General features: G+C 41.4%; 1 protein-coding gene across 3 annotated transcripts in view; it reads right to left on the bottom strand.

The window, feature by feature from the left end:
* Positions 1 to 12,197, bottom strand: part of DUSP16 (dual specificity phosphatase 16) — a 96,893-nt gene that overhangs the window by 62,999 nt on the left and 21,697 nt on the right. The window contains exon 2 of one of the 3 annotated variants that reach the window (XM_051850781.2): positions 6,999 to 7,094. The exons of the other annotated variants lie outside the window; for them this stretch is intronic. The gene's annotated coding sequence lies outside the window, so the exon portion shown is untranslated. The remainder of the gene's footprint in view (positions 1 to 6,998; positions 7,095 to 12,197) is intronic. 3 annotated transcript variants of the gene reach the window in all.

Raw genomic sequence — 12,197 nt, forward strand, 5'->3', positions numbered from 1 at the left:
CTACAGGGGATCAGAGAGCAACAGGAGCAAGCATTGGAATGTAGTTAGAAACGCGAATATTAAACCTTCTACCTACCAACTTTCAAGCCCAAATTTATAGCAGAAATATTACAGAATTTTATCCATTTTAAATCTGTTAACACAAAACTAGAACGCCAAACTATATTCTCCGGAAGATAATTTCCAAATGGCTTACAAGAAACTGTTTCTCCTTTCAGTTAAAACACATATGAAAAAACACTGAGATATGCCTACATGTGTAAGAAGGGGACTGGCTAAGTAACTCATAAATCGCAATGAATCTTGAAACACAATATCATGCAACATTTAAAAATGATGGCACAAAAACACACTTCTCAACGAACAAGGATAGGTGACATATTAAAAGAATAAAATAATATCACAGAGCAGTACATAAAGTAGAACCTTAAACATCTACATGCAAACACACAGGATGGATATCCACAAAATGTAATGTTGCTTTATTTAGATAATTACAGGCAATTATTATATTCCTTTCCTGAACCTTGAAAGTATGAAAACTATTGGAAAAGGACACAATAACACAGACCAGGCCCTAGTACCAGGTCTTGTTGTGCTCCTTCTTATCAGGACTGGTAAGAAAAGTTTGGGTGCAGTCAGGGAAAGAAGATGAACAAATACAATATATAGAAATTGACGTTTGCCCTCCAGGTAAAAGCTGAGCTGCTGCTGCTTCACAAAAGGGCTTATCAAGAATTGTTTTAAATAGCAATAATGTTTTGGAGGGGGGTGGGGGGGGGTTGAGAGAAATTAAATTTTAAATTACACATTTGTCACCATAAACCTGGATTTTTAAAATAGGTCGTCTGGGATATGCCTTCTCGATACAAAAGATTTCTTCTGTATTCAAAGAATTTACAGTTGTTTATTTAAATAAAAACTGTATTTCCTAATACTCTTAAAATGTGTTTCAATTCATAGTTTCCAAAATAAACTTACATAAAGCATCACAAATGTAACATAGTATGAATTTCATTCCTTTCATTGGAAAAGTACAAATCTCTCCAAAAAAGTACACAGGAGGCTTCCTCACTATTCTGGGCTCCTAAGTAGACATGCACAACAAGACTTGAACACATTCCAGGCGTGGCCTTCAAACCCGGACCACACCTGCTTCCAAGGCCCAGAGGCTAAAAATAACTCTGAGGCCTCAAAAATGGGACACCAGCCAGGGCCAGGGGTATTTGCAGGCCCCCTGCTCAGCTCCAATAACAGTAAAAGCAGGAGCCCCACCACAGGCTTCTTTGACTCAATCTCTACGCGCCAATCAGCTACAACCTAGGCCCACTCAGTTTTTTTGCTCCTAGAGGCCAAAAATGAATTCGAGGAATTCAGCAACAAGTAAGATTTCATGGTGTAGTGTTTAAAACAAAACAAAACTGTGGAATAGGACTCAGAAGATCTTGTTCCTAATTCAGTTCCTCCACTGAAATGTGCTAAAATGGCATATACTTGTGTAACTTGAAATCCCCTACCCTGTGTTTTCATTACCTATCAAATGAGGAATTCAGTGATCATGAACATCTAAGGATTACTTCACTAGAAATATAAAGATACTGCTGTCTGTGTATCTTAGGTTTTACTAAAGTGTCCAAACAAGTGCCAGGTAGCAGGGCTGATCTGATCACTAGGCAGTCAAGCTAAAGGGTTATTATACTCTAACACACAAAACAAAACTAGTAACTCCAAGCCAAAGTTCCACCAACAGCATGGCAACTGTCCCAGATTAGTTCCTTTTGTGACAGGGGATTTTGACATTTCTGAAACATCTCCTTCTACTTCTCTGCCTGGCCCATAGTATGTAAAAGCCCCTACCCAGTAAGGAAAAAGGAAAAGGAGGCCAGAGGAAGATGTGGCAGCCACAGTATCCCTGTCCATTCACTCAAGAATCCTAGGCTGTGCTGATTTAAGTCACTGCACCTATGCTCTCACTTCCCCTCCTGGGGCCCTGTGAATTAACAAAGTCAGGAAACCATACCACCAGGTGAAGGACCACACAGCAATATGGCCAGGACCTGGGCTGGACAACGACAGCATCACAGGACAGCAAGAAGACCAAGGCTGGCAGACAGCCAGGGACAGGGGTCTGAATGGCCTCTGTGATCATTCCCTAGTTACTTGTTCCACTTGGTCCTTCCCACTTTCCCTCTTTTCCCTGTGAGTCAGTTCCATCATATCACCTAACTGCAGTTTCTGTGCCTTTCTTTTGTTCTTTTTTATTTAAAGATTTATTTATTTGAAAGTCAAAGTTACACAGAGAGAGAAGGAGAGGCAGAGAGAGAGAGACTTCTTCCATTTTAGCTGGTTCACTCCCCAAATGGCAGCAATGGCCAGAGCTGTGCTGATCTGAAGCGAAGCCAGGAGCTTTTTCAGGTCTCCCAAGTGGGGGCAGGGGCCCAAGGACCTGGGCCATCTCTTATTGCTTTCCCAGGCCACAGCAAAGAGCTGGATTGGAAGTGGAGCAGCGGCGCCAGCCAGGTTCCAACTTTTTAAAAAGGACTTCCCACACAATTTTAATTGCAAAACAGTAATAGATGATATCCCACAGGATAAAATAATTATCAATAAGTCCCTCCACCAAAAAAAAAAAAAAAAAAAAAAAAAAGCATTTCCCCAAAAAGCCCCTGTTCTACAAGGAAAGTTTGAGAGGGTATGTTTCAATTTGCTATTTTTGCTTCTTTTTCCTGTTTGTAAAGGGGCCATTCCATCATCTTTGCACAGTACTATACTCTGCCCTCCATAAATTCTGGGTGTGAGGCCATTCAGGTTAAGGTATGCCACATACAGCAGCAAACACCTTCCCCACCCAAGTCTCAATTTCCCACTCAGAGAAATACTAACGTCCTTTACGGTTTAAGTTGTTAGGTTTCTAAATCAATATAAGGCACTACAAGAAAACAGAATGGATGCCAAGTCCCTGATGAGTAAAGAGTTGAAAAAATGACATTTTGAACAAATATAAACAGATAACATGATAGTGGGATGTACATTAAGTCAAAGAGCAAAGCTCTTTGAAAAACCTAAAGTTCAAGGAGGTTTTTAAGGACAACAGGCACATGAACTGCCAGTGAAAAGATAGGAAAAAAATTAAACAAAGAAAACATCTGAAGAAAGGCAGAGGATAAAGAGTTGTCTATTGATTTTCCAGGTTATAGCACAGACTGTAATAGCTGTAATAAGCTGGTAAACAGAAGGGACTAACTGATAGAGTCTCTAGTAAGTCTAAAGGTGTCTAAGCCACCATAAGCTTTGTGAAAATAACATGAGGACATTACTGGAAGGATTTCATTTAGAATGGACTGAAACCAGGAAAAAATGGTATAAGGAAATTTAACTAGCCATCGTGGTTTACTTGGACAAGCACAGACTCAGCTGAAATGATAACTGTAAAATCTGAAAGCAAAAGGATGAGCCAAGAGACTTGCAATAGTCTAAAACCCAAGGCAGTATGCCTGGCATAAAAGATAGGGTTCTCAAGTAACTGGCTTCCTGACTGAATGTCCTCATGAAAATGGCTAAGGTAGGGCTGTGCCATGGCATAGTAAGTTAAGCTGCTGCCTGTAACATTAGCATCCTGTATTAGCTCTGGTTTGAGTCCCAGCTGCTCCACTTCTGATCCAGCTGCTTGCTAATGTACCTGAGAAAACAGCAGAAGATGGCCCAAGTCTCTTAACCCCTGCACCCACGTGGGAGACCAAGATGAAACTCCTGGCCCAGGGCTTCAGCCTGGCCCAGTTCTGGCCATTGCAGCCATCTGGGGAGTCAATCAACAGATAGAAGATCCTTCTCTCTCTATCTCTGTAACTCTCCCTGTCAATAAATAAATAAAATAAATCTTAAAAAAAAAAAAAAAAACAGCTAAGTCAACTACATTATTAAATTATTCTGCCATAATAAAAACTGAAAATATCTCAACACCTTATTCTGTCTCTGATTCAAATGAATTAATATAAAGTAAGATGAGCACTCGTCCCAAGTTCAAAGTTTACTAATCAGGTCACTGTTTATAAACTACAAGAAACAGGCACTAAGCTTGTGATTATAAAGTAAATTCAAAGTATGTCATCATAAAATTAAAAGAAAAGCAAGACAGGAAGGAGGAGGGAGGGAGAAAGGGTAGGTTGGGAAGTATCACTATGCTCTTGAAATACATGAAATTTGTTCCCTTTATATAAATAAAAAAATAAATAAACAGGCAAAATTAAAGGCTGAACTAAAGCAGAGCCTAGAGAGGTAGACTCTGAATTCTCATTAAGGATGATTTCCTTCTACATTGCTTTTCTATAATTTCCAACTGTTTCATTATATATGTGGAAAACTTCGACAACATATAACTAAAGTATATATTTTTTCAATCAGTCAAAATTCATGTCACGCATATACTGTTCAGAGGAAGAAGAAAGATGTGGAAGCCAAAGTTCTGGGGTCTGTTCTCAGAATTGGCTAAAAAGAAAATTATTGTGGGAGCAGATGTAAAATATCTAGTGATTAAGATGCTCACATACACATCAGAGCAGCCAGATTTGATTCCCAGCTGGCTCCTGACTCCAGCTTCCTGTCAATGCAGATCCTAAGAGGCAGCAGTGGTGGCTCAAGGGTTCGGGCCCATGCCTCCTGGTGGGAGACCTGGACTGCAACTCTGGCTCCCTGCTTCAGCTAGGGGGTTACAAACATTTGGCTTGCGAAGCCACACATGAGAATTATTGGCCTCTCCCCCACCACCAACTCATGTGCATGCACACGTTCTCTCTCACACGTTTTTAAGAACTTTTAAAAAAAAATTTCTTTGCATGAATCATTAACCAAAATGAGTTTTTAAAAATTATTAATTTATTTGAAAAGCACAGAGAAAGAACTCAATCCAGATCTCCTACATGGGTGGCAGGAAACTCAACCATTTGAGTCATCACAGGTGCCTCCCAGAGTCTACATTAACAGGAAACTCAAGACAGGAGCCAGAGTCAGGTATCCACCCAGGTACTCAGATATAGGACATGGGCATTTCAACCAACATCTCAAGCACTAAGCAAAATGAATTTAAAAATGGCAGAATGAGAGCCAGTGTTGTGGTATAGCAGGTAAAGCTGAAACCTACGACACCCAGCATTCCATACAGGCTCCAGTTCACATCCCAGCTGCTGTACTTCCAATACAGCTCCCTGCTAACGGCCTGGGAAAAGATGGCCCAACTGCCTGTGCCCCTGCTACCCACGTGAGAGACCTGGAAGAAATTCCTGGCTCCTGACTTCAGCCTGGCCCAACCCTGGCCTTTGTAGCCACCTAGTGAGTGACCAGCAGATGGAATATCTCTCTTTCCTCTCTCTCCATAACTCTTTCAAATGAATAAATAAATCTTAATAAGTTTCAAAAAATAAGCAAAATCAACACAAATACAATAAGCTTGTCACACATGAAATTCAGTATAAAGTAGACCAATGTATTGTCCATTAAGAAAATCAATGGCTTAACTGTTTTCATCATTTTTTTCGAATTCATAATCAATGGCACAGTCCCTATGGGAGACCAGGAGAAGCACTTGGCTCCTGCCATCGGATCAGCGCGGTGCGCCGGCTGCGGCAGCCATTGGAGGGTGAACCAACGGCAAAGGAAGACCTTTCTATCTCTCTCTCTCTCTCTGTCCACTCTGCCTGTCAAAAAAAAAAAGAAAAGAATAACACTCATAAAGTTACACTAATGCCCCATCGCACACATTCTCAAACAGGTTCAAAAGAAACAGACCAACATTTTCTACTAGCAAATTTAAGCATCACACAGCACTAAATGTCAGAGACTGAAATCCCATCTAGGTATGATACAATCAATGTTCAGGTTTCCCCTGGCCCCCTCAGTAAACAGTGTGTGTTCTAATTCTGGAGTTGTGGACCTTAGTTAATTTGGAAAACTCGGGGAATAAAAATTAAATGGGTTAGTGGAATATACATGCTCATTTACTGCACACTAATTATGTTCAGTTTCCTACAGGATAATTTCCCACTTTTGTCTGCTTACTTGAATCACTTAAGAACTTGGACAGAATGCCACCCAAATCCCACCTCTAGAGACAGATTCTTGGGTCTAGAGTAAACTGAATTTAAATTTTTAACAAATGTCCCAGGAGGCTCACAGACTCAGGCAGGATTGAAAAGTACTATCTTTGGCCGGCACCGCGGCTCACTAGGCTAATCCTCCGCCTGCGGCGCCGGCACCCCGGGTTCTAGTCCCGGTCAAGGCACTGGATTCTGTCCCAGTCGCTCCTCTTCCAGTCCAGCTCTCTGCTGTGGCCCGGGAAGGAGTGGAGGATGGCCCAATTACTTAGGTCCCTGCACCTGCATGGGAGACCAGGAGGAAGCATCTGACTCCTGGCTTCGGATCAGCGGCACGCTGGCCGTAGCAGCCATTTAGGGGGGTGAACCAACAGAAGGAAGACCTCTCTCTCTCTCTAACTCTGCCTGTCAAAAAAAGAAAGAAAGAAAAGTACTGTCCTAAAAACACACTGGTTCTTCTTTCAATATTCACATTTAATCAATTGTCAAGACCTACTGAGTTTCAATCTCTCTCACCTGGAGGACAGATAGGCACGAAAGCTGCAACTGAATAGAAAATAGTGGCAAGAGGAGGAATGGGAAGTGAGCCAGAGACGATCAAAATCTCACAGCTGGAGAAGGACTTCTATTTAGTCCAGTGCATGCCTTCTGGTAGGTTAATAATAACCCTTTTACAAAATGTTTAGTATTTGACTAAAGTTACACAATTCATTAGTGGTGGAAGAGGGACTGGAGTTTCTAGAGAATACTACTTTCCACAATTGGAGAGGGTTTACCAGACAGTTTGCAAATTTTGATACATATAGAAAAACTGCAGAAAGCAATAGACTTCAAAAGATGAGAAATAATGCACTCTTTTAAACACTTGACATATGTGGCTATAAGGAGAAATGGCCTCTCCACTATACCAACCTGCCAAGATGCTACAGGTGAAACACCAGGGAAGAAGTAGAGAACCAAATGATGAGGCGCAGCCCTTGTTAGAATACCAGTGAAGGATCAAGAACCCTGGAAGTGAAAACGTATCTATAGTAAGAAAATTAAAGTATGGAAAAAAATTGTATTTTGGCCAGAGTCACGGCTCACTAGGCTAATCCTCCGCCTGCGGCACCAGCACCCTGGGTTCTAGTTCTGGTTGGGGCCCCGGAATCTGTCCCGGTTGCTCCTCTTCCAGTCCAGCTCTCTGCTGTGGCCCGGGAGGGCAGTGGAGGATGGCCCAAGTGCTTGGGCCCTGCACCTGCATGGGAGACCAGCAGGAAGCACCTGGCTCCTGGCTTCAGATCGGCGCAGTGCACCGGCCGTAGTGGTCATTTGGGGGGTATCAGTGTCTAACTCTGCCTGTCCAAAAAAAAAAAAAAGAAAAAGAAAAGAAAAGAAAATTAAAGTATGGAAAAAATTGCATTTTACAAACTGCAGCATTCAATAAAAAAGGGAATAACTCAGTACAAGATTAATGGAAGAGAATTTTGGCTAAGACACAGACAGCATTTCTGAACCTTGATTGCACATTAAAATTATGTGGAGAGTTCCTAAATATACATTGGAACTCTGAGCAATGAATCAGAAATCCGAGTGAAACCATCATCAGCATTTTCCACACAAACAGGTGAAGGTATATTCTTTACTTCTTCCAAGGAAATGTCACAAGAAACAGGCCACTTGTGAGACAAAGTTTAGGAGGAAGCAAAGGAGACCTTTGACGACACACATAACACTGTGACTCATTTGACCTATTTCTTAAGGTGTATGGTCTACAATATGTGCTCCAAGTCTGGAGATATGTACACACATACACACACTTTTTTTTTGAGAGTCAGAGACACAGAAATAGGGACAGATAGGGCTTTTGGGAAGGGAACCAGTGGGTGGGCTCTAACAATCAGGACCAAGCCAGGTCAAAGCTGGGAACTAGGAATGCCATCCAGATCTCCCACATGGGTGGCAGGAACAAAATACTTTGAGCCATCACCGCTGCCTTCCAAGGGTCTGCATTAGCGGGAAATTAATCAGGAGCTATAGCCCAGTATCAAACCCAGGTAATCTGATATGGGACACAGGTGTCTCAAGTGTTGTCTTAACTGTGCTGGGCCAAATGTCTGCCCCCAAATATATTTTTAGGTAAGATATCAAGTTCTCCACTGTCACAGCCTATATAATTCCAGTGATAATAAATGAGGGGGCCAGCACTGTGGCACAGCAGGTTAAGCTGCTGCCTGGGACACCCACATAGTTCAAGTCCTGGCTGTTCTGCTTCCAATCCAGCTCCCTGTTAATGTGCCTGCAAAAGCAGTGGAAGATGGTCCAAGTGACTGAGTCCCTGACACCTACATGGGGAACTTGGATGGAGTTCTGGGCTCCTGGACCGGGCCCAGCCAGGGAATCAACAGATGGATCACCTCTTTTCTGACTCTCCCATTCTGTCATTGTGCCTTTCAAATAAATAAAACAAATCTTAAAAAATAAATGAGCAAAATGATTCATGAGTGATACCCAACAAAACACCACAATGATATGCTGGACATCAAACTCCATTATGGCCTAATAAAATACTTTATGGTTGAAACAATCTGGTTTCCAAAGTTTCTTTACCATTTTTTTAGATGTAAATATATAAACATGTTTAAAGGTTGGAATGAGACATGATAGAGCTCAGGGTTCACCTTGTATAAATCCAAGTTAAATAACTATCTCCACCCAGAAATTTCCCATTACTAAGGGCCAATCACCAGTTTAAGGGCATATAATCCTTTGGAGTTCCTCCCTCTAATCCAATCCTGTAAAACTACATTTAAGTAAAATGATGATGGAAACCAAGATTTGGGCCTTCAGCCAAACAGTCTACATTTAACATTAAATAAAGGATATCCAGTCCTTCACAACCTTGGGGGAATAGTTATTTTTTTAAAAAATGGTATTTAACCAGAATCAGGATTTTGTATTCATAACATACCAATTCTTAACACACAACAGAGCAAACATTAGACTTGAAAATGCTCATTCAGCTATTACCTTCACAGTGAATCTGACTTGTGGTTCTCACACTTATATATGAGTTTTTGGGCATCTATACTGTGCAAGGCTTTTTGCTCAGTACCTCTGGAGAACATAACTTAAAACAAAAGCATAAGGTAAATAAAACTTGTCTGCAGGAATCTGCAAAGCTCAGTGAGAGAGTGCAGCAAGACTGGGGGGGAGAACACCTAGTGGCAACATCTGGAAGCCAACGAAGAGGAAGCAACAAGTTCCGCCAGCATCAGTGGACCCTGAATGCTTCAGGTGCTCAATCTCTCTGTGTTCACAAATATTCTCTGCCAAGGGAAGTGTGTAGGGAGTGGGGACATCACCAGCCAGCAAACTTCTACTAATTCTGGAGGCAACATCCTTTCTGTTGGTCCCTGAAGGTTAGCTGCTTCCTGCCAGGAATCACTTAGCAGAGATTCATCTTCATGAGGCATACAGGCTGCTAAGTTCCTTGTACACTGACTTAGCCAAGGGTAAGGGAGAAAAGACAGACAACTGTGTCTTCAAGTACAGTTCCCTCCCCTCAGTACAAACACACACATAAATAAAGAGAAGAATAAAAGGGAGGCACACAGGCTTGTAGATGGTAACTATCAGAGAAGTTTACACTCATGTTAATTCTGCCCAAAAGCATCTCCCACAAAGCGTAAAACTATTGAAGTCCATTTTGTTGGAAGGCCCAGAACAGGAAACAAATGGCACAGATTCTCAGGAGCTGCTCAGTCTACAATAGCTGTAGAGGGGAGGAGATGGCTACCTAGACCCATGGTTCACAAGCTTTTCAGTCTGTAGAGTACTCCATAAGGACAACTGTGCCTGGTCTATGTCCTCCTAGCAACTGATTGTCTGACTACATGTGATCGACCACAAACTCTAGAATAAAGAATCACACGGAAGGTTCTGTAATTACTAGAGTGAGATTTGAGCTCTAGATTACGATGTAGAAACAAGAATTCCAGTCCACCTCTCTGCTGTGGCCTGGGAAGGCAGTGGAGGATGGCCCAAGTCCTTGGGCCCTGCACCCCATGGGAGACCAGGAGAAGCACCTGGCTCCTGCCATCGGATCAGCGTGGTACGCCAGCCACGGCGGCCATTGGAGGGTGAACCAACGGCAAAGGAAGACCTTTCTATCTCTAACTCTGTCAAAAAAAAAAAAAAAAAGAAAAGAAAAGAAAAAGAAAGAGAAAATGTAGACACAAAAACCTGTCCAAGAATATATAAATTTATAAAGCAGTACTTTATAAATTACAAAAAGCCCATCAACTCATGCCTAAACAAAATGTGGTATAACCATCCAATGGAATATTGTTCACTCACAAAAAGGAATACATATTGATATGAACCTTGAAAACCTTATGCTAAGTAAATGAAGCCAGACACAAAAGGCCACATGCTGTACAAATTCATTTATATGAAATGCCCAGAATAGACAAAGACAAGAGAGGCAACAAGTAAATCAGTGTTTGCCAGAGGTTCAGGTGGCGAGGACAGGAATGGCTGTGGCTGTTCAAGTACATAGCATCTGCTCTGCGAGTGAGGAAAATGTTCTGGGATTAGATAGCTGTGATGGTTACACAATTCTGAATACACTAATAAAATCTTTTTAAAAAGGTTTCATGGGGAGGAGGGGCAGAAGCCAGTACTGTGGCATTGCAGCTTAAGCCGCTGTCCACAGTACTAGCATCCTATATGGGTGCCAGAAGAGATTCCTGGATCTTGTCTTCGGACTGGCCCACCCCCAACCACTGCAGCCATGAATCTGCAGATGGAAGCTTGTGCGCTCTCTCCTTATCTAACTCTGCCTTTCAAATAAATATATAAAATCTTTTTTTAAGGCTGAAATTTTACTATTTAAGCCACTATACTAAAAATGTTATTTCACCAGTATAAAAATTCAGAATGTTAATACTTTTTGTATATTCTCAAAATCTGGTATATATTTTATACTGGCATCATACTTCAAGGTAGCCACATTTCAAGGGCTCAACAGTCACATGAATCTCAATTGTACTGAAAGACATTGGCCTGCACAGTTCCTATATATACCTGAAGACAATGATGTATACTGTCCGCCACTCTCCAGATTCTATATCCTGCAGATTTAGACAAGGACATGCCACCAGCAGAATTTATTCATTATCAGACATTAAGCTGTGAGACAAGCACTATGTCTGATTCCAGATAAATGGCATCAAAAACAGTTGATACAGGGAATCCATCCATCTATTGTCAAATATTAACACAGTAACAAGTACATAGTCCTCTTTTTCTTCAAGGCACTTAACACAATTACTAATATTCCCTATGTTCCACATTCACAAGTGTTTCTCCTGTGATGGAAGGAACCCCATCTACCTCATTTGCTATTATATCTCTGAGCTGTAATACAACGTGTTGCACATAGTAGATGATCAAATATCTGCTAAATGAATGAATATGGCTGTGTATTACTAGCCTCAATCAGTTTGTCATTTCACTACTCAGTGTTTTGCAATTAGTCAAGGTTTTTCTCAATGAAAACAGTGAACGGCTGTTTTAGCTTCTGAACAGTTTCCAGTGGCCTATCCCAAAAATTAAAATAGATTTCCCACTAGTCAGAACCACACTGATCCTGTCTCCATCGACTTCTCCAACACACAACAAAGCCAGAATGGCTGAAGCACAAATGACAAGCAGAAGTGCACAGCCCTTTTCATCAACCTCAGACTGGGAAAAGGAAAACAACACACCTGCATCTGGAAGGAAAGAGCTGCGGACATGGTTTCCCGCTGCCCAGTCAGCAGTGGCATGGGCAACACTCCGGAGACTTCAGAAGCCCTGTGGTAAACCACTCTGAGTCAAACAACAGAAATGCTGTGGAAGCCATGACAAAAGAAAACCTAAAGCTCAGAGATGTCAATTAAAAAAAAAAAAAAAGCAAAATAAAATGATATGTAATGACTGAAGGTAAAACCTATAATCAAAAAGAAAAATTTAAAAAACCCCAAACTCAGGTCATTCTTAATGATGTGAATAACAGTGTATAATACAGTTCTCTGTCAATCTTGAGATTATTTATATAGAATGTAAAACCTGGGGGGCCAGCACTCT

The sequence above is a fragment of the Oryctolagus cuniculus genome, chromosome 9, assembly GCF_964237555.1.
Source record: "Oryctolagus cuniculus chromosome 9, mOryCun1.1, whole genome shotgun sequence".
NCBI classification, from domain to species: Eukaryota; Metazoa; Chordata; class Mammalia; order Lagomorpha; family Leporidae; genus Oryctolagus; species Oryctolagus cuniculus.